Source organism: Pseudopipra pipra, chromosome 1 (genome assembly GCF_036250125.1).
Source record: "Pseudopipra pipra isolate bDixPip1 chromosome 1, bDixPip1.hap1, whole genome shotgun sequence".
Classification (NCBI taxonomy): domain Eukaryota; kingdom Metazoa; phylum Chordata; class Aves; order Passeriformes; family Pipridae; genus Pseudopipra; species Pseudopipra pipra.
Window position 1 is genome coordinate 113,224,200 of NC_087549.1, and position 26,316 is coordinate 113,250,515.

The 26,316-nt window shown below is 40.7% G+C and overlaps 1 long non-coding RNA gene across 1 annotated transcript in view; it reads right to left on the reverse strand.

Moving 5' to 3' along the window:
- LOC135422780 (uncharacterized) overlaps positions 1-26,316 on the reverse strand; it is a 45,768-nt gene that overhangs the window by 16,834 nt on the left and 2,618 nt on the right. The window contains exons 2-4 of the long non-coding RNA XR_010434588.1: positions 18,977-19,142; positions 16,272-16,464; positions 8,463-8,641 (exon numbers count right to left, since the gene is read on the reverse strand). This is a non-coding gene — a long non-coding RNA (uncharacterized LOC135422780). The remainder of the gene's footprint in view (positions 1-8,462; positions 8,642-16,271; positions 16,465-18,976; positions 19,143-26,316) is intronic.

Consider the following 26,316-nt stretch of genomic DNA (forward strand, 5'->3'; position numbering starts at 1 on the left):
TAAAATCTCAGGGAAAAAAATGAATGCAGGCACAGCGTAGGAGGAAGGAAGGCTGTATCCCTGACTGCAGGGAACTGACGGTGTCCAGCAGGAGTCAGGAGAGTGGGTGGCAGCAAAAAGTTTTGAAGCAGAGCTATTGTAGAAAAAGCTGCTGATGGGCTCTCAAAAACCCACTGAGAGCTTTGCTTTAACAGTTCGGAAGAGCATGGCTCAGGCAGCATGGCTGCTTATGTTCACTGCTTTGAAATAGATGAAGGGAAAAGAGTCAGGTCCGTAACCATGGGTCCTGCACAGACAGAGGATACCTGATGTCGGGCAGTGCCCGTCCACAGCTCCTCTGTGAGGCAGCAGCCAGCCAGACCCTTTTTCTTGCTACCTCCTTCTCCCTGAATGGGGTCTGGGCTCTGCAGCCCAAGCAGAGAGGAGAATTGTCTCTGTAAGTCTGCTGTCAATCAGCACATTCCCGCTGAAATGGGAAATGGGGTTCTGTTCTCCTTCTTTCCTTTTTTTTTCTTTTACAGTTATTTACTGTGCCTCTTTGAATTTGCATCCCAAGGGCTCTTGTATGACAGAATGTAATAGTATTAGTCACCGTTTTACACATTAGGGAACATAATATTTAGCACTCATAACAATTTCTAGCTTAGAAGTGCCACACAAACATTAAAAATACACTGAATTTTTCCCTGTGTTTTTCAGGGATAGCTTGTTCTCACCTGAAGCAGTACAACTTCCCTTTGTACTACCCCTCACGAGAATTAGGGTGTTTCTGTCACCCCCTCTGTCATGCCACAGGATGCCAGTTTTATGGCCTCTCACTCAGAGCAGCTCTGAACAAAAGGAACTTCCCTGGCTCCTTCTTCTCCCCATCCATCCACAACTCCCACACACCTGCCTTATTCCTGGCTACTGAAGTCCAAGGCCAGCATTAGACAACACCAGCAGTGGTCAACCAATCTTTTCTTTGGCAGCTGGTCCTGCTGCCTGTACAATAAGAACTACGAGATACTAAATTTCTTTTTTCTTTTCCATTGACACTTCACTCATGCTGCCAATAAGCTCATTCTCTGCCTGGCACTAGAGATATGCACTGTAACCCACCTTACAACCACATGGTTTGAGTCATGACAGTGACCCAGGTGACTTGCAACAGGTACATTTGAACAGTGGTGAGCCCATGGGGGTAATGGTAAGGCTGCCCTGCACCATTCTGAGGATGAAAAGGACCTTATCCAGGAAATCTGTACCCTGAGAGGAATACATCTAACGGAAAAGCAATATCTATCATCTTTATGTGGCAATATCCAACTTGTGGTACAGTCTCATAACTTTCACTGGTATATTTGCAAGACCAGAAGAAATACAATTTATATAATCAGTGACATAACATTTTACATGCTATGGCATATTATGACTTCTCGATCCCATACAGCAGCATACAAAAAGTGGTTAAGAGTTTAAAATCTGTTCTCTCAACATCAATGATTTTTCTACCTGCAAGAGTCTGAAGCTTTTTCAGGACCTATAAAGCTCCTCCAACTGTCCTGCAAAAGAGAACTGAGATAAACGAGGTTGTCTGTTACTCAGTACATGTCTGCTTATATTAAATTTCCAAGACACCTCTGCTGGAAAACATTTGGGATGCCCAAATCAAAAAACACCTCATTGTTATGCCTCAAAAAACATCTTTTGATCCTGTGCATAACAGGTCTTAATCTTGCCTTACATTTTACTGCCTTTAGACAACTGAGAAAGGAGGATTAAAAATACTGTCTCCGCTGGATATATCATACAGGATTTGTATTCATTCCCCAACTGTTATTTGTAGTGTGATGAATTGTCAAGAAATATCTTAGCTTGGCAACTGTATTCCTGAAAAAGAATGATTCAGGCTGGATGGGATTTCTCTTGGGTCGTCTAGCCCACTGCCCATTAGTGAAGGTTATGCTGTGGCCTTGATTTCACTGAAAGGTCTCCTGTGAAAGAAAAGCGACAAAAAGTCTGTCATGGTATGTATGTCACACACACTACATTTGACAAACAGAAAATCCCAAATCTAAGAACAATGAAGCATATAAATATGCCAATTCAGGAGTCATAACAATCCACAGTTTCCACAAATTGCACACATTTTTCTTCCACCAGCTCCAGCCTTACACGCCTCATGCATTTTAATGCACACTTGCAATGCAGATGAGTTTCCAATAATTCCTGTTTGTCAGCTGAACAAAACTCAAAAGTCTCAACCAGAAAAAGTCTCTCCATCCTCAACAGATGATCAGCGGTGTCTCCAGCCTCAGCCTCTGTGGGCAAATTGGTGCCTGAGCTTTGGGAAGGAGAGGGCTGGGACACTGGTCCTCAAGTACACTGCTTTGGGAGGGGGGAAAACTTGCAGCTGAGAGTTTGTTGCCTAAAATAAATTTCTTGTCTATGTGCAGTTGTCAGGTAAAATGAGTTTTGTAGGCCACTTAAAAAAAGGAATAAAACATGCTGCTTCTTGAACCAACACAGAAGCATCTACAGTGCTCAACTGCAAGCTTGTAGACATCTCAGCTGAACGGGAACTGAATAGCAGGGCTCATATAAGCCCATGGGGCCCCAAACACTCACCTCATTCCTTAGTGCAGGCAGCCAGTGGCCAGGCCCTTCCCACACTATTTCATCTGGACCATAAAAATATCAGCCATATGAACTGTCTTCATCTTTGATTACATCTACCAAGCCTGTGGAGTATGAACTTGACCCAGGGAACCAGAGGCCCATCACAAGGTCACAGCTGAGCTTGCACAGTCCTCCCCCTAAGCAGTCATGGAGTCCCTAAGATTTTGCAGGGCTAGGCATAACTTTCTGATATTTAGCTGTGTTGTAGTTTAACCCGAGATGGCAACCAAGCACCACACAGCTGCTCACTCATGTCCCCCATCCCAGCGGGATGGGGAGGTGAATTGGAAAAAAGTAAAAACTCATGGGTTGAGATAGTAATAATTGAAATAATAGAAAAAAGTAAAATATTATCATAATGCTGCTGCTGCTCATGATGATGATAATAATAATAATATATTGTTGTTGTTACTATTATTGTAATGAAAGGACAAAAAAAGAAAACACAAGAAAAAGAAACCCCAGGAAAATCAAGTGATGCACACTATAATTGCTCACCACCCACTGACGGACAGATGCCCGGTCTCTCCCCAAGCCCAGATTGGCACATTCTGGACAACTCCCCTCTGTTCATATACTGAACATGACATTCTATGGTATGGAATACCCCTTTGGCCAGTTTGGATCAGCTGTCCCAGCTATGCTCCCTCCCAGTTTCTTGTGTACCTCCTCACTGGCAGAGCATAGAAAACTGAAAAGTCATTGACTTAGAAAAAGCACTACTCAGCAACAGACAAAACAGCAGTGTATTATTAACATTATTTTCATACTGAATTCCAAACACAGCACTGTATCAAGAACTAAGAAGAAAATGAACTGTATCCCTGATGGCACCAGGACAAGCTGGAGATCTTTAAGGTATTTATTTATTTGCAACAGGTCGTAAGTGGAATAGGGAAGACCGGTATTAAAACACAAATCTGAGACTTCTCCACTTTTGGGACAGATATTTTCTAAAAGCTTACCTGGAAGCCTGTACCCACTGGGTATTCTCCATATTAACATTTGCAAACGATGTTTTGAGGTATTACAGTTCTTTTTAGGATAGAGAGATTTCTCTGAAAGGCAAACTAAGTCAGCTGTGAAACATTGCTCTGCTTCCCCCTTCAGCAGCTCTCTGCAGAACCTGGATGTCACACTGACAGGCTGCTGGTGAACTGCAGGCAGAAGGAACGGCCAGTTTTTAAGTTGCATAGGTTGCTGATTCTTATATGCAAAAAGCAGGCGCATGGAGGCACCTAGGGTCTAATATGAGGTTAAATCAAAGTCCTGACCTTGCCAGGCTTGCAGCAGAAGCAGGTAATTCAAGGGTTATTATCAAGGGGCCTTGCTCCAGGCACACACTTACAGAGCAGCTGGGAGCAGGTGAATCTTCCCCAGTGCAACACGGCATCAGGGCTGCGCAGGTTTACACCGTACCTCTTAAAGAGATGGTAGAAACTGCTGAATTTCTGTTTCTCTGCCCAACCTACAAACCTTAAATAGACTCTGGAAAAAGCCACAGCCTCGTGACCCCCTCTTGTGCAGACTGAATTAAAGATATCACTGAGGATGCTCTATTGGCAAAGCTAAATGGCTATACCACGTTTGGACAATGCAAAGAACTGATAAAAGGCACTGAACAGCTTTAAAACTGTTCAAAGATGTCACCTTGTTCCCCACCTGAAGAAGGAGGCATTCAACCAGACCCTGTTCATTCCCTGTGACCCAAAAACCAGATGCAGGGCCGCTAACTGAGCAAACCAAGCAGGAGAAGTAGGCAGCAAAGAGACTTTGGAGTGACTGAAGATCAGAATGGGTAGAGAGGTCATAAAATAAATAAGCAGATAAGGAGCCAGACGTGAAGCAGAGACGTCATGCAGAGCATCAAAATGAGCAATTGCCAGTGGGCAGCACATCCATCACAAAGACATAGTACATCGGAGGAATCCCACAGGTGACCAAGGGAAGCAGAAAAAGCCCTGCTCTGGTAGAGCACCTGCTATAGGGAAAGGGGCTGTCACTCCTCCCTCAGAAAACAGGAGGATAGGTGAGCATGAGCAGCCTCAGCCTGTTTCTGGGAGACAGTTAATTTAATGCTGCTCACAGCATAACTGCAGCAAGAATGCAGAATTTCAAGTGTCAAGTAAGTAAATTTGTATTAAAGTAACTGCAATTATACACAGCCTGCACTCAGTCCCATGGGAGGCTGTGGCAGGTTTGTGATGGACTTCACTGAGAGCAGAATTAGGATGATAATCGATACAAGCACAGCCATCATTTTGCATTTTCTTGTAGCTGCCAAAGCCTACGACAGTAAAAAGCAAAGAGCTTTTTGGATTACAGAGCAAAGGCCTGCAGAGATTTCAGCTACTCTCTGAATAATGGCATGTGATCAAGTCCTTTTGTGAACAAAAAAAAAAAAAAAGAGAATTTCCCATTACGTGCACGTAATTCCAATGCCCAATGCTGTGATAAGTTATTTGTTTCACCGCTAGTTAGATCACTGCACGGTGTTCAGTGGCACAGAAGGTTTTGGTCAATCAATGAATTTTTCATCTCTCCTCTAAATTCTGGCTTGTGCCTCAACTGTGTTAGCGACAAATGGATCTCTGGTCTAACAAAAGCAAAACTAATTTTAATGCTGTGAATAACCCACTGTGCTCAAAAATTAACCACTTCCTTCAATTACACAAACAACCAGGTAGCCGAAAAAGTAATTCGATTTATTACAAGTTTGATTGCTTTTTTTGGGGGGGGGAGGGAAGATAATAACAAGAAGAACAATAGTTTGCTCATCCAAATGGCAGGGGGCCAGAGGGGATTAATGGGAGGCAACCAGGGCTGCAGGTGGGTACCAAAGGTTGCTCCCTCAGTGCATCTGAAGCTGGTTTGGAAGAGAAAGGCTTGCTGAGAGCAACTACCACAGAAAAGCTGAGGCTGTGAGACTAAAGCTGTGATTACACTGATGAGTAGCCAGTGCAAAACATAATCATACCTTCTCCGATAAGTGTGCATATTCCACACTTCTGATCTGAAGATTATGAGGATAATTCCCATTTGACTGCTGTACCTGTCTAACCTTAAGAAATAACAAGTTCTCTAAAAAGAATTTATTTTCCAAGTAATTACCTTGACCTGCTTCAGGACGAGCCGTTGTTTGCCAGAGGGAGCAATACACAGGGCACACTTTGGCTTTCAGGTGGTCCAAGAGGAGCTGAAAGACCTTAAGGAGCTTGAAATGGAGAAGAGGCTCTATCCGCCAGCAGGACATGCAGAGACCTGGCCCCAAGCAGGGCTTAAATCCATTTTGCACAGTGCTGGAATTAGGAAAATACATATGAACGTGCAAAAAGTGTCTCTTGTAGTGTCTATTGTAGAGACTGGCCAAGAGCAGGTGAGGACAGGGGAAAGATAGTAGAACAGTGGCAGAGAAAATCCTTACCTTAAGCTATCATCTGCAAAGTGTTCAAAAAGAAAAGGAAGGTAATGATGATGACATAAGACCTTGGGCTGGGGAATTAGCAGATTTTTAACTCTGCTGTCTGTTGAAGCTCATGAGAGCTGCCAGCCTGCTCCCTGCTGCCCACTGGGTGCATATGGGTGAGAAATTAGGGAGTGAACCCCCATGGTGTCAGTTCATGATCACAAGGAGTGGAAGACAGAAAAGAGGGATCCAGCTCCCTAGCTTCTTACCAGTCCCAAGGCAATCAGCCTGCTCTCTAACAAAGACAATCCTTTCACCAAGGGCAGGATTTCTGCAGTTTTCACAATATTTGGGTTCCCTCTATAGTCTTGGGGAGATCTAGCCTCCTCCTTCCTAAACTAACCTCTTCACTGCAGTTTACTTCTCCATCAGGTGTAGAGCAAACTGTGCCTCCTTCCCCTGCACTCCTAGTTAAAGGGGCTCACTGTCCCCTCTGTGCCAGGGGGCAGAACAGGACTTGTCCTCCCTTGCTCTTGCACCTTCTGGAATTTCTCCTGGAAAGATAGAGATGAGCAGCAAGAGTTGTTCATGTTCACTTATTCTCTGACCCTGTGAGGATGCGACATTGAGATGCAGGGCTGAGACACTTCCAACTTGTCCTGAACTTTGTTCCTCTACCAAGAAAATGCCAGAGCCTACCAGCCACTTGGATGATAAAAGAAGAAGAAGAAAATACTGAAGCAAAAATATTGTGGTCCTAAGATAGCCGGAACTAAGATTAGTGTGTTTGTGAAAAGAATCACGAGGTCAAAGCTGCTTGAAGCATGGTTGTTCTCTGTGGCTGGAAGCAGTCACATGGGTGTGTGTGGTATATGGGGAGATAAGTAAACATCTTGCTGGCTGGAGAGCTCAGACCCAGGGTCGGTAGAGAGTCTGTATATAGCTATGGAGTAATAAAGTTACAAGAGCATTCTTCCTGGACAAAAGTCTGTCCCACTTGAATTCATTTGCCACAAATGGTGTAGAGTGAGGACCTTTTTTCTACAGAGCCTGGAAAGGTACACTTTTCTCCCCTCCCCATCTGCTTTCATCTGCATTCAGTCAGAAGGAAGGATACAGCTGAAAAATGGTTGTACAGTTCTCTTAGTAGCAAGTCCTGCTTATATTCAAATTGATTGTTGGGATTAAAAGGGTTTCAATTCTCAGCACTTTCCTCTGTGTACACTGTGTACATTGTGATGTCCTACTGCAATTATTTTGCAAATCTTTTTGGTCTCTGGGAGAGAGGTGTGATGGGCAGATTTGGCTATTGGCTCGTGCCCTTAGACAGGGCACAGGGATAAGGGGTGTCACAGTCGATCTCTGCCTCCCACTGGTTGCCCTGGGGTCAGCTAAATTGATGTTTGCATTTTGTGTTATTCATTCACCATGCTATCACCGTAACTCAAGACAACATGGGTGACATTTATTGTGAGCTGGCCCTTTTTCATTAAGAATTGGCCTAAATCCACACACATTTAATGGTAATTGCTAGGCAGGCAGCACAGACCAAATACCTTTTATTTCAAATCCAAGACAAGTTGGTGCTGGCTGATAGTTTGTTGGCGCTTTCCTACATTAATTAAGTACCTCTCATCTAATATTACATGCGGTCTTTCTGAAAACCTCTAGTGAAAAGTCTATTTGTTAAAAGTGCCAGTTGAAGTCAAAACAACATCCAATATTGCAAATTAGGATTCCAGATTCCAGGATGAGATCTATTAGTCTTTCCCTGTTTAACTAATTAAAAACACGGAGGACAAAATTTGTTTTGTCATTCTTCCACCCATAGGAGTCCTTACAGTAGCTAAGAAAAGAAAACAAAATTCCTTTCATTTATCTTAAGATATCGGCTGGCTTACCCATCTGTGAGCAAAGAATGTTTTTTGCTTAGCTTGCTTAACTAAATGAATCTTGGTTCACTTGCTTGCAGCTGAAGACAAATTAGGCTGATTATACACGAAAGGGCATACACTACATCTAGGAATTAAACTGCGACTGGGTATTTAGGATGAATGAAATGAATAGGCAGCAACAACTTTGCATTGCTCTGAAAAATCAGCAATCCCCTTCTCTTGCAATCTTTTTAGAGCACTGTCAAAATAATCCTCAGTGTTATTCTTGTGTGGAAATTGCTGGTTTGCAAGTATGGATTTTTAAAGAAACGAAAAATCCCCCTGCAAACTTTTTCCCCTTTTGGTACGGGAAGCATTACCAAGCTCAGCAGCTTGCTGTGGTGCTGCCTTTCCTACTCAGTTGAGGAATTCCTGCCACACCACGTTGCCAGGCTGCTCCTCGTACAGATCGCAAAGACAAGCAACAGCATCGCATCCTCCAGCAGTTTCATTTCCCGTACCTCTTGTACTCCACAGGACACTGCAGAAAGTACACCCTATCTGCTGCAAGTGCTTGACAGGTGGTATTTCACATTCACTGCTCTTGCTGGTGTGGGGAATACGCTGAAATACTGAGTTCTTCACGTGTCGATGGTTTTCAGTAATTAGCATATTTCAGCCCAAATCACAAACATCCTCCCTGGAAAAGAATGATAATTGGTGACAAAATCCATGGCATGCAGTTACATCAAATGCAAATTTGGGCTAATAAGATAGATGCTGGGCTGCACCAGGAGAATAAAATGCACCAATGTTAGCAAAAGTAATTTTTGCTAACATTTTGGGCATAATGATTTTTGAAAGGACATTTCTAATTTTAGTTTATGTGATAGAAGTGGGGATTTGAAATACACAGATAAAAAAAAGTCTTATAGGACTGTTCTTATGGCATACCACTGACCATCCCCTGTATGACTGCTGCTCAGTATGACCATGAAAAATCTCAAACAAACTGGAGATTTAGATGCCCAGTTCCTATCTGAAACATACATCCTCATTTGTGCTATTCCAGATACTTGCTGAGATGCATTAATTCCAGTGTTATGCTCCTTTCCCTCACTATGGATTTAAAAGAGAGGTGGGAGACTGTTTCTGGTTTTTTGAGCCAACACAGGTTTAGGTTCATACTCCCTTGCACTGGTGGTTTTGCAGCTTCCTAACCCAAGCATGGATTCAGGAACACATTTGATCCTGTGATTGGTGTCTTCAGGGAAAAGAAAATCAATCCCTCTAGCAAAAGAAAACATACATTTCTTGAATGGTAGATGAAATCAGATGAAAGCTGAAAGGTAAATATTTGTGCCCAGACAGGACAAACCTCTGTTTTGAAAACAACAGACACCTCCTGAAACAAGGGGTAGAGGCTTGAACTGGCCAGAACCCTGATAAGGAAATTCCCAGGGAAGTATCTAAACAAAGAATTCTGTTAAGGTGTTTGGAGCTTGTTGACCAGAAGCCCTCCCACATTATGATCACCTTAAGTCTTGAGGGGCAACTCATCTTGTATTTGCAGCTACATGTAGCTTCTCATCCATTTGGCATTGCATGCAGGTACTCTGCTGCTTCTCAGGTGCACATGGATGACTGAAAGACAGAAACCCTGCAGTTGTTTTACCCACTATGACACAGGTAGTCCAAGCTAAAGCAAATACCAACCCCAGGTCCTGGGGTCTCAGCTCACGACTTCAGCCAAAGCCTCCTTTTCTTCCCATCACTTGTTTCCGAAATTTGATTGTTCTTTCCATCTGTACTTGCTTTCCTGCGGCGTGGTCATCCTCTCTCCCTGCCGATCCCTGCCTGTACTCCCGTGACCATCCTCCCTCCCCAGCAAGCGCTGACTCAGACATTATGGGTGCAATACCTAATGCCTCCAACACCTGCTATGTTCTCTACATGCTGTTTTAGCAGCATGGACAGTCATGGTAGGCTGACTCTCTGTCTTTCCATTTCAGCTGCTTTAACACATATTCAGGCTCTGGAGAAGCAATGGAGCACTTTCCAGACCACAGGCACAAAAATACCCAGAACTACTGCAGCAACTGCAGACCCAGCTACTCCCTGTTGATTGAAATGTGATTATCATCTCAGTAAGAAATCAGAATGAAAGTTTTCTTTCAAAGACTTTCTGACTCCAAAAACATGGGAAGCAAATACAAGTCAAATCCCCAGACTGAGATAACATAGTCAATACAAGGCAGGATATGGCTTTTGGTCTGAACTGGATGCCATCTTATTAAATGCTGATAGGTGCTCATGAATATAAGTTAGCAGTTTACTTTTATCTAATGTTTTTGTTTTCCTCAGAAATGACAGGCTCCTGTTCTAGTATATAAATGTGGTCTTGATGTATTGATGGAACCAAGAACTTATCAATCACAGGGAAAACAAGACAAACAATCATAATATCGGGGGTTTTGTAACACAATTGTTGAGCTTGCATGATATAAGCACCATAGTGAAATGATTAACTACATAGAGGAGTGCACATCCAGCTTGCTTTTGAAAAATCCCATTCCAAACATACACACACATATATTTCTATAACAGCCATATAAATAGACACTCAGTCATATCCTAACTTACAAAACATACACTACTGACAATCAGAATGATAAACCCTTTGTCTAACACTGAACAGCTTTGTCTCTTCCTTCACTACAATTCTCTACCATGTTGAAAACAATTCTGCATGTACTGCTGAATGCAGGCTCTGAAGTCTGAAGACTGTTAGATCACCATGCTCTACAATCACTGAATGCCAGATTAATATGTACACAGGCACCATATTACTCCATTATCAGGAGAGCACAAATACGTCTTCTTTCAGTTATTATTTATACAGTTTTAAGAAGCTGAATTTCTTTCTGGAAAAGACTGAGAATTTCCATGTTTATAATATAGCAATGTTACAGGTATCTAAAGGAAAAAAAACCCTACAAATGAAGCAATTTGCTTTATACACATTTTGTATATAATTATTAGCTTTTTAAAAATTAGGACAAAGTTACACCTGTCAGAGAGGTGAACAATTTGTAAAATAAGTGCTTTTCTTGTTGTCAAGAAAGATGAAATTTAATTTAAATTTTACATTACTGCTGAAATACATTTACTGTAAATACAACAAAAATGCCCTTAGCAATGTTAATATGTTAATGACTTGCTCTAACAGCCGTCAGTAACTGATCCTCACAATGACTTCATGTGGCACAGAAAGCTACAGCATCCCCAGAAGTCTACATGCAGGGAAATCTTAAAAGCAGTCACACAGGGAGAGATAAACCAGGACCAGAACAAAAGTAAGCCCAGTAGTTCCATTTCTTTTTTAGTCCTAGAGGCATGCCAGTCCTCTCATCTGCAGTATCAATGTTTCTGTGCAAAGCCTGGTCAGTGAGAGCCCAGCAGCTCAGGGAGATGATGCTCCTGGGGCTCGGCATGTGTCAGGAAATTCCTCCTCTTTTCTGCTGGCTGGGCTGCAGTGGCTTCACTCGCAGTGGGAGAAGCTCAGAGAGCAGAGGAGGGAGATGTGCTGCAAGTACCTGGGGAGGTGGGAAGCACCTGGGAATAACCCAAGCCACACTGGCCTTCTGCCTTACAGTGTCTGCAGAAGTTTCTGTGGGGAAAATCCAACCTACAGACAAGCCAGGGAATGGCTGTTTTCTATAATGTGCAAAATCAGGCTACATGGCATACATGTAAAATGAAACCTGCCTAGTCGTGATGGAATTGCAGTCTCAATTTAGCTGCATCGTTTTCCATTGCTGCTGTATGAAGAATAGCATTTAAAACCTGACATCAGCCCTTTTAGTCATACAGGGCTTCCCCAGATAGACTAAGCAACTGCCCAGGTAAGAGGTTTAATGAGTACTTTGAAGGCTATCTTTGTCTAGAAAAGCCCCCTGTGCATATATATGGACTGTGGCCAGAATTTTAAGTGATTCTTAAAAGGCTAGTTGTTAATAATCTAAGAGGTCTCATATAGGGTCTTCCTCTCCAGTACAAAACCCAGAGAGATTTATAAATTAAATATTTTTTTAAAGGTTGGGAACTGTAGAATTGGCATCCCTGAGATGTGCTGACAAACAGCAGGGGAGGTCAGTGCCATCAGCCAGACAGACTGGCTGCACCCACTGCTTCCACCATCCCAACCAGTGGATAACTGGGAGGCTTTCCTAAGGCTCATGGAGACACCAGCAGGTGCAATGAACAGAAGAACAAAGCCAGAACTTGGGCTTATTTTGACTAAAATCTACCTGCGCAATGTACGTTCAAACATGAAGAGACACCAAACCCCTCTCGAGCCCAGCATCTGTGTGTCCCTAACACAGAGCAGACACAACTTTGCCAATGTGCAAGCCACAGCCGACAGCCTGTAAAAGCCCACCACAAGGAACAGCAAACCCTCCCGGAAACTTTTCCCAGGATAAAACTGAGTTTCCCCCATTTTGGTTTCCTACTTTTCCTCAATGCTTTTTGGGTTTGTGCACACTGATATTTCACAGTTCTGTGTGAAACTGGACATGAATGCTAGGTCTCTTCCACAGAAGCAGGAAAGCACAGACTGCTCACAACACTCATGACCAAATTTGCAGACTCATACCTTTCCTGGAAATTACGAAGCTATTTAGGATACCTGGCAACTCTCTTTTCTGGGAGGTTCAAAAGCTAGGAAAAATAAATGTGCCAAAAGAGGATTTTAAAGGAATAATCAAGGTACCAGGATACATGAACCAAAAATGGAGGCTGTACCCACTATCCTCTAATATTTTCTATTTCCTATTATCAAAAGATCGAGTTCTTAAACCTGCTAAATTCCAATGGCTAGGAAAACCTGAGCTCAAACAGAAGCTGCTAATGAGAGGCATTTCCTAAAGCTGCTTTAGCAGGTGTTTCCTGCTGAAATGGGGAGGGTCAGGAATGGAAATCTCATTTGGAAAGTTTCTAACCCCGGGGATAATATTCAGTGGTGCTGCCATTCTCACTGCCATCTGCACTAGAAAGTGGTTCAGACTGAACTAGATAGCACTCGATCCCACTGAGTGAGCCCAATTGTTTGCATTCTTGCACAAATGTGTGAATGGCAGCCTTCCGGCGAAGCAAATGCTGGGTCTGCTCCCTTCAAAGGCTTTGCCAGTGATCCTTGCCCTGCTGGCTTCATCCTTAATTGGCCTACACGGTGGGGAGCAATTAAAAATAAATGGTAGCTTGCTGCGCTGCTGTAAGGGGAAGTTTTGAGACTCCAGGCATGAGCGCAGCTACCTTAGTTCATGGCTCATGCCATGCACAGGGAATGGCATGAGGGAAAGGGGAGAGACCTAGCTCTTCTGAGTGTGTGCCAGTGAAAAAAAAATTACACTGAAGTCCGCAATAAATCAGAATTAGCCTTACAATTAAAGTTTTGATTGTCTGGGTCAGGACCACGCTTTCCCTGCCGTTTCTGTGGAGTGTGGGAATGGCATTTCCTATTATACCAGTAGTCTAGAAATGGGATTTTTCATACCATCTTCACAAGACAGTATGGTCCCCTTCCACACAATTTCAATTGAGAGAGCAGAATGGCTTTTATCTGCTTCGAAAAAATGAGGTTTCTTCAAATGAAACATCCAATGCCAGAAGCTGTAAAACTAGTCTTTAATAAAAGACAACTAATCTCAAAGAAAAGCAGTGTCCCATAACTGTGTCATCAGGCTCTCTAAAACTTTAATCATAGGAGGGAAATTTTGAACTGGCAATTAGCTTGCCATAATCATCTGTATCAAGCAATGAAGTTTCTCAGATAATTTCCTACTACTTGTTAATGAAAGTCTGCTATAAGGATGAACTGAAGATCGTGATCATTTATGGAATTAAAACTTGAATTAAAAATACAGACTTTTGCTACACAGCAATCCATATTTCCATAACATTCAGAAATGGATTAAAGCACAAAAAAAGGAGGAGCTGAGAGTCACTTGATTTTCCTTTATTACCTGAAGATATTTGACACTGCAGGTGGTCAGCTTCACCCAGGAACTAACCAGGGAACTCGTCAGCAACAGCCACTCTATAAACATGACATATATGCTGTTTCACGATGACAGGGTTGCACATCATTTTTTGCATCTTGCAGCTTTATACAAAGCATTTCAGTGCTTCCTATATCAGAAATGTGTGGTACCTTCAGGGATGTCTCTTCATTTCATGGTGGAATGAAAAGGGATGAAGTCCGCACTAGGAAAATCTCCAGGACATCCTTTTCTCTTATCTCTCTTTGTTGATACTAAATTGAGGCTAACAAAAGGCTTTACTCAGATGATATCCTGAACAATCTGTGATGCAGTTTTTAAGAGCTTAGAATCCCTGTAAAAAGCTACCATTCTTTTTAAGCAGATTCTGTGAGCATGGAATAGAGCTAGTGTAGGACACACTCTTCTTGTTGCACTCATTTTTATGCCCAGTGTTTAGAAAGAAAATCTAGACATTCCTCTAAAAATCATTTCTTCCATAGCTAACATGTCTCCAACACAGATGTTGGATTGGGACAGAAAGGTTTATTGATTATGGCGGGAAGGGCTGGGACTAGATGATCTTTAAGGCCCATTCCAACACCTTAACACTCTAAATTCTATGATTCTACGTTCCAGTCCAGTTCAACCTCTGTGATTAAAGAGAACTCCCTACTCCCAGGAAGAGACTTACAAGAAGTAGTACAGACACATTTTTTTGCAGTAAATTTCATCTTTCGGGGAAACAGGTTATATAAATTGGATCTCTGCATAGAAATATCTTGTGCTGCAATGTAGCAAACCATCTGAATTGCACTGACAACATACGATTTACTCAGCTACTGAAGTGGGACACATATGCAAGCCTATACATACAGTACATTCCTTGTAGGCACCCTTAAAATTCACCTTCTCCAAACCTGCAAAATATCAACAGCAGTAGGATGCTGTGGAGGCGGCAGAGACACTTTTCATGTTCCCTCCACAGAGGGCTAGAGAAGATAATGTATTTTCTAATTCTTCAACAAAGAAATGTCACTCATTCAAGGCACTTTCCTTTTAGTCCATTAATTTGTGATACAGTTTTTAAAAGAGAAAAAGTTTGAAATTATGCAAATCTCTCTAAACCGGTTCTGAGCACAGAAACAGTGAGGGGCCAGTTGCTTAGTGATAATCACAAAAGGCAAGGAAGAAAATACTGCAAGCTTTGCTATATCTGTGCAGTCAACATGAGGAAAAGGCCATGGCCTTGCAAGGGAAACAACACTGAGCTGCTTTGTTTTGTTGCTTATGAAGATTTCTTATATGCTCATTCTACTTGATTACATTCCACATTGATAACCAGGTCTTTTGACTCCAGGGTTAAAAAATTATTACTAAATAACACTAGGGGTTTTAATATATTGTTACTATGATCTTTGTAATAAGGTCTTTAAAAATCAGGTGGTATTTCAAAGCACAGGGTAATCCACAGCATTTTGCGTAAACTTTTTGTTCCTCCCCCATACTTACAACACAGCATTTAAACACTATGAAAATATGTTTAGATTTCACAGAATATTCTGAGTTAGAAGGGACTTACAAGGATCATCAAGTCGAGGCATAAAAGACGCCAGTGATATGAAAGCTGCCCTAAAAAGTTTGTCTGCTCAGACTATTAGACAAATTCTGTGAGAAGAATTTAATATTAAAAAGTTACTATTTCTAGGGGTGGTCCTATCAGCCATGGGGTCCCTTCCCCACTGCACAGGAACCTTGGCCCCCTATTAGGCACTACATGGGACACAGGCAACTGGTCATATTGTAAAAGGACATCAAATAATTTCTGGCTGTTGCCATTGTCTTCCTGTTCAAGAAACACAAGCCAGAGCTTAATGAAAACTCACATTTTTTAGTGCCGATTTCTGAGTACAGTGCTCATATGTGATTTTTATAAAACAAATATGAAAATTGCAGTTTTGCTTACTTTACTGCTAAGTGCTTTTCACATCCACAAATCACTCCAAAATGGCAGAGTATGAAGTGAGCTGAAGATTTTTTTTTCTTTCTTTACCAAAAGGCTTTATAATTCTTTAATCAAGAATGAAATAGGAGCACTGCCCTGGCTCATCTAAGAGGACTAACGAAATGAGAGTGTGCATCCTTTCTAGCCCCAGAAGTACGCTGTATATTTATACAAATTATGCAAACCTTGAGGGAATACAATACAAAGCTCATAGTGCAAATTAACTAAAAGATTAACACAAATACAACAAAACACCATAAGGGGAAATTCAGACTGTGCAGCACCTATGCACATGTGTAAACAGGCTCCTTCCACATTGCATGATGGCAATTTCCAGTGTCCTCGGGATCCCCTTCCCTCAATAAATGTTGCATCTCAAGTTGCATCTCACAGAGTGCTGGAGAAGGGCTGGTACCTGGATGAGGAGCTGTCAGTCCTGGACACATCCCTCGCTCATGGCCACCAGCGCAGCACCATCTGCTGGGAACACACACACTTTGGATAAATCTTTCCAGCACCAGCGTTTGTCACCACCTGTCCTCCTAAACACATGACACCCAGAAAATTTCCAGCCCTCTGCTTTTATGCCCTTTTTTTCAGCAAAGATGACATGATTAACCACCACAAGCTAATCAGACTGCTAACTGAGCAATTGGCAGTTTGGAGGACTTGGCATAAAGCACAATACAGCACACAGAAAGTTTGCATTTTAAGGTCCTATTCAAGAAGTCATTTCAACACAGTGGTCTCTCATGTCCACGGGTTAACTTCATGGGCAGACATTTTCAAGAGAGTGGTACAGGTCAATGATGCTAAAATGAAGCCAGGAACCTGAGGCAGGGCCCCTTGGACTGAGCAATGTTTTTTGGTGTTCAACCCTTCCAAGGAGACTAGTTTCAGACATCCAAAAGTAAGACAGAAAAGGCAAGGATTAATTTAGCAGAAGGTGCTGCTAGGTGAGAGATCTAAGCTAGTGAGAATAGCACTAGCTGTGTTGTTGTGTCAGTGTTAAATCTGTGGAAGAATTAGTCACATTTCCACAGTCAAAACTAAGCTTCTTTATAAAGTAGCACATCAACATCTTTATTAGCTATGAAAAACACCATGCACCCTCCCCACATTAACAACAAGAGCCACCTGGAAAATTTTGGCAGGCTTTTTTTTTCATTTTTCTCTCAGATTTTTTTTTCTGCTCAGAAAAACATCCATTGGAGGGGTCTGAACCTTTGGTGGAAATCAGAAAGATTCTACCCTGGAAGGGTACTCCAGGACACAATTTCTGCAACCTCAGAAGGGCTGGTTAGGCCCTTCTGGTTAGGGCAACACACTGAGACAACTATACTGCTGCTGCTGCAGGAAATACCTCCATTTGTCCTTCCTCTGGGATCTTCTCACCCCATTCCATTATGTGGCACAGGCAGGACCAGAAAGACATTACTGAAAAATGTCCAAACTTGTTGCTTACAGAAAGAAATACTCTATTCAGTGAAGGTTTCATGGGTTTGGGGTGAGGCATTTTTGGCAAAACCTAAATTCTTCGATCTCCTTCAAAAGGAAAACACAACCTTTGAAAACTAAGGATCCCTTAGTATGATATACCTTAGAGTGAGTTGAACTACATTATATTATCTTAAGGTATAAACTTTACACTGAGTAAAAGATACAGCAAAAACGCCCAGGAATTCCCAGTGGAGTGGTAGGCATTATTTGGTATCAGCCAACCAGTTATACATGCTGTAAAGTGATTAAAGATGACAGAATATATCACAGTTAGAGACCAGATGCACTTAGGAGAGCCAATTGGAGAGCCAATTCATCTAGTTTCTTAAAGAAACTCTTCCACTCCTATTGTACAGACAAGTCTGCTTGTGTGTTCAGACTTTCAGCAAGAACTAACTTTCTATTCCCTAAGAATATCACCATAGATTAACAATCAAGAAAGGGCCATCCATTATGTTTTTCAGAGAAATGCTTCCTGTTTATCAGTGTATCAAAGTATTACTAGGTTTTCATCACTATCTGGCTACAGCTTTGCAAATTCACTACACTGACGTGTGATTTGCTCCACGATGGAATTTGCAAGCAAGGCAGCCATTCATTCCTGAAAAATCCACAACCTATATTTCTCCTAAAACATTTTATGATTCTGGAAAAACAATTCCTATCATGAGAATTTCATAAAATAGCAAGGAAAATTGAGCATATGAATCTATATAAATACCCAGCTGTAACAACCTCTGGCATTTTAATTCAACATAATTTAGTTTCCTTCTCATAAAAATGGTTTTATTTCACAAAAGATACATTTGAACACAGGGATTACTGTAATTTGAATATTCTGAATGACAGTCCTGATTAATTCTTTTTTCCAACTACTTTTAGCAACAAAAAATGAACAGGAGGGAAGGTCACTGAGACCAGCAGTGTTCCTGAATCCAGCTGGAGACTGCTAGCAGCAGCTATTTACAGTTTAAGTAGACAAATCCACAAGCCCCAAATATTTTTCAAGCGCTAAATCAATTAGTCAATATTTAAAGGCCATGTATGATAAAATTCTTTGTTTAGTTGCCCCTGCAAATGTTACTGCTGTTATCTCAGGTGTACAGGGCACAGTGGCAACTTCCAGGCTCCATCAGCTGATGTCTCACTCTGGGAACCAAAGGCACTGAAAATAATGGTCCCTGACCCAAAAGCCTGCAATTTAAACGGTGAGTCTTCCCGAAAGGATGATATGAGAAGTTATCTGGGAGGGGATAATAAAAATGTTTAGTGAATACTATTGCAGCGTATATAATTCCTTTTCAGAACAGTACCTCTCAATCTCCACTTGACTAATGAGGCGTGTTGGTTTAGTTTGGTTTTTATAGCAAAAAGAGACTATATACTATAGCCTTTTTATAGGCTATGTACTAATTCATATTATATAGCTTGAAGCTTTCGTGCACGGTGGAACAGCAAGCAGAAGGAACAGAAATGGCAGTCTCCTCACAGAGCATGCCAGGATTTCTCTTTCCACAGTCTCCTGCTTCTCCTGTTTCTTTTCCTTCTCCCAAAATGCAGGGGCTTGTACATGTGTGAAGTCTGACTGTGATGGCAGAGCACAAACTCCAGCTCATGGAGCCAGCACTTGCTGGTCAGTGAAGTTTGCTGTCACCCTGAAAGAGAACAACAGATACAAAATCCAAGGAGAGTGTTCCAGCATACTGGTTCTGGCATGGAGGGATTTGTTGTTCTCATTCACATTGGGGTATGCCCTTAGCATCCACTCACACATAAAAGACATAGATGTCAGGGAAATGGTTACCTGGCCATTGATTTCTAACAGCTTTCAGGCCATCTTTCAATCCTTACATCACCCATTCAAAACAAAGGGTTGGATAAAACATCACCTAAGGCTTCAAAGCCCGAGGCCAGTGCTCTGCAGAACTGAGAGCAGAGCTTCCTAGCAAGCCCCCAGCCCAGTACTGGATGGCTGTGCCTGCCAGAACCAGGTGCCAGAGGGTCCTGCATAATTTTTATATTTTAGCAACACTTGTGTTGGTTTTTGTCCTGCTAATAACATCCAGTTGAATCCAACCAAAACTGACAGTCTCTGCCTAGCATTCCCTGCTCAAGACTGCTGGGGACAAAAGGGGTACCACTGGGGTGCAAGGGTTTTTTACTAAGAGATCAGTACAGGACTCATTGCTCGTTCTCTGGAGTTAAGCTATATCAAGAAAATCCATTGCAGAGCTCTACTCAACTCCATGTGTGGCCTCCCAGCAGTGCAGTACATCCAGTGCACCAACAAATTCCAAAGTGAATGTAAGGACTCAATGCAGCCTCTGAACCCCTTATAATAACCTCCTTCCCATCCCACTCCACACAAAATATTTATTTGGGGAAAGAGAATAGGAGCATGAGGGTATCGGAAAACAGGTCTCTGAAAAACAGCAACAAAATTAAATGCTGCACATAGTTCTTGACTTTTTTAATGAGGCAGCAATGTGTTTGTTTATCTTTCTGTTTTAACAGATACCACCTGTAGAGTAAGGGAACATATTTTATTCACAGAAGCCTGTAACCACACCAAAGGAAAGATGTTAGTTAAAAATATCCAAACAGATTCCTGATTAGAAATAATTATTTGTCTTTGGTTATAACTTTTAATTTCCTCAGTGGCCAGGAACAAAAAGCTAACAGCCCTCAGGAAGACCACAATGCAGATTTATGTGACAAACATAAATGTGTAAATGTTATGGGATGGTGGAGAAAAGACAAGGTATCAAGTGTATCCTGCGGCAGAGGAAAAGGTTTCAGTTCAGCATGTGCCTAGCCCCAATCACCTTGAATCCCTGAAGGCATCATTCTTAGCCCACATAAGGCAACTGACTGATTTCACTTGTCTCTTTTCAGACTGTTGAGCATACAAAACGAATACAAATTATTACCTGTCTGTTTTCAAGGTTCAAAACAGAATAAGAAACTCAAACACAAGGTGCAAAGATAAATAACTATTTGCATATATACAAGAGCAACTTATATACTTTTAATGTAAATAAATATAGTTTACATTTATTTATAATTTCATTACACAGCACTAACTATATATATAAATGATTTTTCTGTAAATTCACATGGACCAAGGAAGAGGCTCATTTGTTGGAACACTCCTGAAAAATCATTCATATGCACCACGTATGGAAACATTATTCCACCTAGGGATTAATACTGCTTTACAACTACTAGCCTGTGTACCTCGACTTTAGGAAACCCTCAGGAATATTTAGGCACTTCTAGTCATAAAGCTCTGTCAGCAAGTGTAAGCTCTCTCCCCTCCAGCAGGTCTTCTCCAAAGCAAGATGTTCCCTGACACCCAGTCCTGCCTGGAACTTTGTTCAAGATCTTATAATCAGAAGCTGTGTAAGCAGTAGGACAAGACCAGATATCTGACATGTCTCATTTCTGTGGATTCTCTCATGTTTAATAAAGGGTGAACCTTTCTTTCCATGGATGATTTTCCATCTATATGGATGTCCATCTCCATGAAATATGCAGGAACTTAATAGCTCTGTGGTCCCTGTCCCACCACAGTCAAATTTAGACAAAATTGCCCAATGCCTACTCAGAGGTCAGGAAGGAATGAATGACATATGTATGCAGACACACAAAAAGTGAATGCAACACAATCACTGCAGCCAAAAAGGGAACAGACTGCCTTGCTGTTCTGACTTATCTGTGGAACAGTGACAACAACATTGTTATTAACTGAGAATTATCACTTATGGCCAGCCTTATTACAGGTGAGTAAGCATTTGAAAGAGAGACCCCTGAGCTGCAAGGAATGTACTTCTGCATAGATACTGTAACATCAGAGAAGATCTACTCTAAATTTCTGTACCCTGTGCTGTGTGAATACATAACCTCACTTCTCACCTGATCATCACAATATGATTAATGCAGAGCACACCAATTCTCATGTTGAGCAACATGCCAAATAAGAAGTGAAAGTACAGTTTCAATTATCATAATGAATAAAAGTCTTTAAACCATCTATGTACAGTCTCTGCTTGGAAAGTGTTCGTGTTCATGTCTTCATGTCTTTGCCACGTCATCTCATCTTCTTGAGATGGCTCATTCAGTTGTTGTCAGCTGAGTGACCTGGGGATCAGGAATATAACTACTCACTTTAGAATTCTACCAATGTAATACTACTAATATTATTATTATTTGATATTATGCAAAAAAACTACAGTAGAATCATGACTTATAATGAGGTTTCAGAGCTGTGGTGTTACATTATTAAAGGATGTTTTCCCTATTTGGTGTCAAAGGAATTGTTCTAGAAAGTGACAAGGCTGAAGGGCAGTCCAGCAAATAATTCCTCCTTTAACAGTGAAACATCTAATTTCTTCAGTAATTACATATTTGTCTACACCAACAGGTGCTGAGGCATTCTGCATTCTGATCAGCTCTCCTCAGTCACGGAGTTGTTGTTTGTGGGAAAATTACTCCAGAAATAACACTTTCCATAATTACTTACGTGCTCAGTTTGACCCACCAAATGACAGCCAAGCTGGAGTGGACACTCTTGCAGTTAACACAGTATGGAACCTGGGGCAACACAAACACATCAACAATCCTCATGCTGATTAGAAAAATATTTATCTAGGTGAAGAGATGAAAAAGAAATTATCTGTCCCCAAATGCTGGCTAAGCAGCAGGGCATATAGACAGGGAGTATTTAGATTTCAAATAAACCTGTCTTCTCATACACAGAATGCAAATAGCTAAGATACCACTTGGAGGTTATGACCCAGACACTCAGCCCATCAAAGTATGAAGATACGCAAGTGATGTCAATATTAACCCAATAATGTATGCTGAATGCAACTCCCTGCTAAATGGGTGCCTTGCTTTGACTTAGCATCAATGAATTTTACCTCCAACCCTCACTAAAGCACCTAGTATGTCCCTGGTTTATCTGAAGATAGTTTTCTGCTGTTTTCAAATAGCAAAACTAATTACAAATGAAAAAGTAAGAAGATGAATGCAAAAGTAAGTAAATCTCTGTTCTCATCTCCTCTTTCCTACACAGCAAGATGTTGCACACATGAGCCAATAATGTCAGCTTTCATGCAACTATTCCCACAGATTATCCTGGATATGCTGGTGGGAAAATGTTCAGTGTTAAAGAAAGCAGACATTTTAAAAGGGTTGTGCACTGCTTTGGTTAGGGGAAGCTTTATAGTCAGTGCATTGTGCGATACAGTCAGCATGGCTGAAACAATTACGTTTCATCAACTCTAAAAGGTACTTTCACTGCTAAAGAGTAACACAGTCTCAAAAAAAAAAAGTAAGCAACAGATATTTCCTAGAGATCTGGAGCTCTAAAAAACACAGAGGAACTGTAAATACACTCTTCAGGTTCAAAACTACATATACAAACTATATAACATATTAAGGGATGTGATCTGATGCTTATGGATGAAACACTCAACGAAGAAAAGACAGAGCAAGTTATTCTGAGGCTCTATACTTGTCAGCCACCCTGGCACTACTAAGCAGAGAGAGATGGAAGGCCTTAATGGATGACCATAGCACAAGAAATTGAACCTACGAGCCAGTCACTGTTCAATGCCCAACAGCAAGATTAATTAGGACTCAGATTTGGGTTCCAGTTTGCGATTGATCACTGTCACCATTCAAAGTTCAGGCTCTCTTTACCTAGGAGCACTGCTGAAGATGATCCCCCACTGTTTCTTCAGTCAGTCTGAATCACAGAAAAGTTTCCTATTACTGTTTAGTCTTCATCACTCCTTTCTTTTTTTAAGAGTGATTTTCTGAAGCCATTTTATTGTTCTGTTTTCTAGCAATGTTTTCACTGATTATCTACTGGTTTACTGCATTCTATCTACACCTTACTGCACCCCTACCATTACTAATTCTATGCCTTTTCTAGATTAACTCAACTTTCATTTCCTTTTTCCCTTTCTTTTTTTAACTTTCTGATCTAGAAATCACACTTCATAACCTTTTTTGGCAGAAAGATGGGGGTGTCACATACTTGCTCTAAGTCCCACATCTTTTTCATCCAGCCACCAAAAGAAGTTGATTCTAAAGGCAGATTTAGTGGTAGGTACATGGTTATGTATTATCTAGTTAAAGCAAACATATGTTTTATTTAGAGAATTTTAAAATAAATTCAGACTGAAAACGTAGTCCTCTATTTGACTAGTTAATCCTCTACTGCATCTCTCTCCTGCATTTGTATTTTTTGAATCTCTAATTCCAGCTAGCTAGTTAGTTTATTTCTTAAACTTCTAGCAGTGGAAGTTTTAAAAAGAGCCATGAATGAAAAGGAACAAAACAGAATACAAACCTTACACAGGAGCTGCCTTGTGGAACCTTAAAACTGATTAGTGCCACTTTCTGTAAGGTTCAGATCAGATGTGATTATGTGGAAAGTCAGTCTTCCAGAATAAATGTCAAGCAGCATGATTACCAAAAAAAAGGCAAGTGGTATAGATGACTTTCAAGCCTTGTAAAGCTCAGTGTGAGAGGTCCTTATCCCTCCTATGACTATCCTTTGACAGAAACCGAAGGAGCACAACAATTGCCAGTGGAAATTGATTCCATACAATCAATAATTTTGATTTTCTTGCTGCCACAATTCAGTAGTAAATTAGGAATCAGAGGATCTATCAAGAAATGCCAGATGGTTCATTATGAAATACAGCAGCTGTCCTTTTTCCTCCACTGACTCATTTTAAACTGGTGGAAAAGAAGTTACTTTAATCTGCCCTGTACAGCTCTATAATAAAAACAGACACCAAAACAAAGGTTGAGATATCCAGCTACTCACTGGATTCAGGTGAATCTAGTCTACCATCATGATGCCATGCAGCATAATCACTCAGCTGTTTCACAAAACAGATCACGTATTTCCACCGAGGTACCTCTGCTCTGAGCACCGTACTGGCCCTTGTCCAGCAGAGCTCATCATGTCAGGGCAGACAAGCAGACAGCTGTCAGTATAAACTGGATCAACACCTACACAGGTGAGCTACCGAGAACAGGAATCAAACATGCACGTTGTACCTCAAGCCCAACACGGGTAGTTTGCACAATTCTCATTAGATGCCGCGTCAAAGGTGGTTCCTGCCTTAAGTCCTCAGAGTGAAAACCCAAGGCAGTTTTAGAAGGATATACATGAATGGCTTGAGAAAAAAAAACACTTCTTACTTTAACAGATTAGCAATACACCTATTTCCAAAACACTCGTGCATTTGAACGGAAAGCAGAGGATAAAGAAGTTATTTAAAAATCATATCAATGTTTACTATCTTTGGATTCTACCTTTGCAAACCCAATAGCTCAGAACTGTTAATAAATAAATGCTTGAGGTTAAAAAAAGATAGGTTCTTAAATACGCTAGACTAAAGCTTTTTCCTTTTCCAATTTAGTTGTATCACTTAAGAGCTTAATTTGGTGTGTTTTAAGAATGTAACAGATCAGGAATATTCTTCAGAGCTCAGTCTCAGTTATTATAGCACAGCCAAACTCTTTTCACCAAGGTTTGCTAGAGATAACAAATCTATCCCTCAGTCAAGCATGAAGATGCAAGCAGTATAAAAATAAGTGGTCCAGGGGGACACTTTTCACATTGCCTCACAAAAAAATCCCAGTTCATTTTCAAGTTAATTCTTTCCAGTTCCCTAGCTAAAAAAGACAACTGAATTCCTATTGCTAGGTGAGTATATTAGCAAAGTGTAAAATAGAGCCCAACAAAAAAATTACATGATTTGCTCACCTATGTAGCTGGATTATATGTTTATAAATTTCAATCTTTTGAAAACTTCTGGAAGATTACTCAAATGTATCATTTCTGGATCTGCAGCCTCAGTTTCTCCACAGTAGCAATGTAAATTATATTGGTTCAGGAGTTAAGTGCACACACTCCTCTGAGAAAAAAATAATAATTTTATGGACTTCATATAAATGTAGTCACACAAGTTCCTTTTGCCTGCTTGGAAATTGCCAGGCACCTCTGAGTGTACTGGTTATTCTGGGCAAAAAATGTTTTAGGTACTAGGATTCCCTTTTTACTTTCAGACACTCAGTACTTCATCTTTCTATTACTGTCTTTAAGTGTCTATGATGAACAAGAAATCACTGAAACTAAGCAATAGATTAGCAAAAGTTGAATCAGTTCTAAAACCTAGATATGGCATTTAGATGTTGACATACAGGACTACAAAACTCAAGAGAAACAAGCTTTTATCTTTATTTCTAAACAATATATAATTTAAAAATAAAGTTTAAACATTTCCTTGTAGTATTATTAATTCAAATGTTGTTGGAATGTGAAAATAACTCATTTTTCCTCCTTAAGCTGTTTATTTTTTAAAGTTATTTCCACTTTAATAACCTAGAGTTTTAATAAACACTTGACACAGAATTTCTTTAAATGTCTACATATTAAAAATCTCTCTTCTTTCAAGTATTTTTAAAAGATGGTTAAATTGATCCACTTTGCAAGACAATGTTTATACTACCTCTTTTTAGCCGTATTGTAAACTGAATACAATCTGTTTTTTAACATAATCCACAGCTGCTTCAAAGTGTCCTTTCTGAAGCTCTAGCCCTTTTTCCAAAGGATTTTAATGAAGAATGTCTTTAATTACTATTCATTTCAAGTAAATTTTTATTCATTTTATGAAAATCTAGTTTGAGTAGAGTTCTCATCATTGTAAATAACTGAATAAATATTAAACTCTTAAAAATTATACTGGAGAGCAGTAAGATAATTTATATGCCACTCTTCCAGATTTTCTTTACTACTGCTTT